This window comes from Microtus pennsylvanicus, chromosome 1, assembly GCF_037038515.1.
Source record: "Microtus pennsylvanicus isolate mMicPen1 chromosome 1, mMicPen1.hap1, whole genome shotgun sequence".
Lineage (NCBI taxonomy): Eukaryota > Metazoa > Chordata > Mammalia > Rodentia > Cricetidae > Microtus > Microtus pennsylvanicus.
Genome location: NC_134579.1, coordinates 191140357 through 191142611, shown reverse-complemented (window position 1 = coordinate 191142611; position 2255 = coordinate 191140357). Strand labels below are relative to the sequence as shown.

The window sequence follows — 2255 nt, the reverse complement described above, 5'->3', positions numbered from 1 at the left end:
CCGTTTCTATAGTCCTATGTACACCCGTTTAGCCCTTGCTCCCTCTCCTGAAGTAAGTATTATCACACTCCCTCAACTTACAAATTAGGGAGTCGAGGCCCAAGGAGGTTGCATGACTGGTTCATGCTCGCCCGAATGGCGCGCTTCATCTCACGGGCTTGCTCTAGAACCTGCACAAAGACTGCAGGGCTCGGCTCCTTCTGATCTCAAACAAGGTCACGGCAGTTGACCACTGGGGGTGAGAGGTCACGATAGCGGAGGAGCTGAGGGTGGCCCAATGTAAATTTGGCAAAGACTGGGTTTACAGCAAAGTTTGTTTGGACAAACAGAGAAGCCCTCCTGCTGGTCATGCCAACGGTGTGACTGACGTCAACACCAACCCACACTGGCTCTTGTTTGCTTTGACCTGCGGCCCACAGGCATCGCTCACAGTAGATTGGTCTGTGTGATAGACCTTTATCACACCTAGAGTGGTCCCTCCAGTAGGAAGGATGTAGCAAGCACGGCCCTCCTTTCTGATGCAATATTAGCAGCTATTTCAGTGCACTGTGACCTCGAGGGTTAACATGAGCACACACCGTCCACTCTCGAACCCTGTAGGAAGTGAGCGGCAAAGCAGGCTTTCGTGTTGCTTTATGTTTTAAAATAGTATGGACTGACTTCTGAGGGAAAGAAAATAATAAGTCCCCTTGAAGATTTAAAATGGCTTTCCTTATGAGTCAACAATACATAAAACAACAATTTTTCATTTTGTTGAATACTTCAAAGTAGATAATTTCCAGTGTTTTAATCATTCTTTTTTCTTATTTAGCTTTAAGTTTATAATCACAAACTTAACTCTGCAAACCAGCTAGACTTGATATGGAGGTAAATATGGAGCTCAAAGAACTTCAGTGAGAGCATAGATTATAGACGTTGTTAGCAGATGAGGCAGGGGTGCTGTCCAGACCTATAAAGAGAATGGCAGGTCCTACAAGTCAAAACCATTAGAGTTCTCCCCTGCCGGCTATGGTGACCTTCTTCCGGGTCTTGCCATTTCTAGACCCCAAACGCTCCATGGCTTCCACAATGCTCATGCCTTCTTTCACCAAAAGATCGCATATTTTTGTCCACTCAGCCTTGACAGCACAGATGAACAGGAGCGAACCATTTGTGTTTGCTGCAGCATTTGCCTTGGACAAGAGTCCAGGGCGTGGATGTTTCAGGATGTTTCCATCCTCAGTTTTCTCCTGTAGATGGACGGACCTGCTGCCGATGCCATAATGGCAGCTGAAGTTGAACCCTAGCACATCAATCCCGGAACAATTCTGTGAAAGGAGAACCCTTATATCCAAATCATTTCTCTCCAATGCTCAGAACACCAAATTTTTCTGCTGTCTTTGGAACTTTGTCCACCAACAGCTTCAAGAAGACTTGTCTCAGGGGTGTACCATAGCCGTGGTGCCAAGGGATGCAGTAGGGTTGACCATGGCTTCAGCAAGGGCAACAGGGGATGCCAACTTTCTGCCCTAGTTTTTCTTAATGATTTTTTGTCTTTAATATAAATGAAACATATGGACAATGCTCAGCACAGGACCTCTAAGCTCGGCGGGGAGGGATGAGCTACAGAGGCAGATGCAAGACTGCCTGGGTTTTGAAGCCAGTAAGAACCTAACAGTAACGAGTTCCTGGACAGATTAGCTATCGTCTCAGGGCTTCAATTTCTTGAGAACTGAAATTGAAAGCAATGGCAATATTAACTTCCAGTGCTGTAGCAAAGCTTAAACGACCTTTCCAAGGACAAAATTACAACTTAAATAGCTGAATTGGTTTTATTGTCAATTCCAGAATTAAGTCACTATATATACAGAATTATTTTCCTTATAAAGCTGAAACAAATGAGTAGAAAGAGTGTCTTCGGGATGTGACAAGGCCATTGCATACATGAACTCACAGCGACTGTGGCTGTCTGTAAAAGACCTGCATGAGGCCAAGCAAGACAACATTCTTGCATGGAGTGGGGAGGGGGCCATGAGACTCACCCTTAGCTGAGGAGCTATGAACAGTTGATGGCCTCTGAAAACTCCTAGTAGCTCAACTACACTTCAGTGGGCATCTTCAATCTCAGGAATATCTCGACCGTACAAATTGGAGTCATTAAAACAACAACAAAAAAGATAAAGTTTGGGTGAGTAAAAAACGTTGGAGGTAAATCTGGAAAAAGTGTGATCGTGATCCAAATACATTGTCTGGAATTTCCAAAGAATTAATAAAAG

General features: G+C 44.6%; 1 pseudogene; it reads right to left on the bottom strand.

Annotated features, from left to right (window-relative positions):
- Positions 1-986: 986 nt before the first annotated feature.
- Positions 987-1469, bottom strand: LOC142842560 (peptidyl-prolyl cis-trans isomerase A pseudogene; annotated as a pseudogene).
- Between the last annotated feature and the right edge of the window lie 786 nt (positions 1470-2255).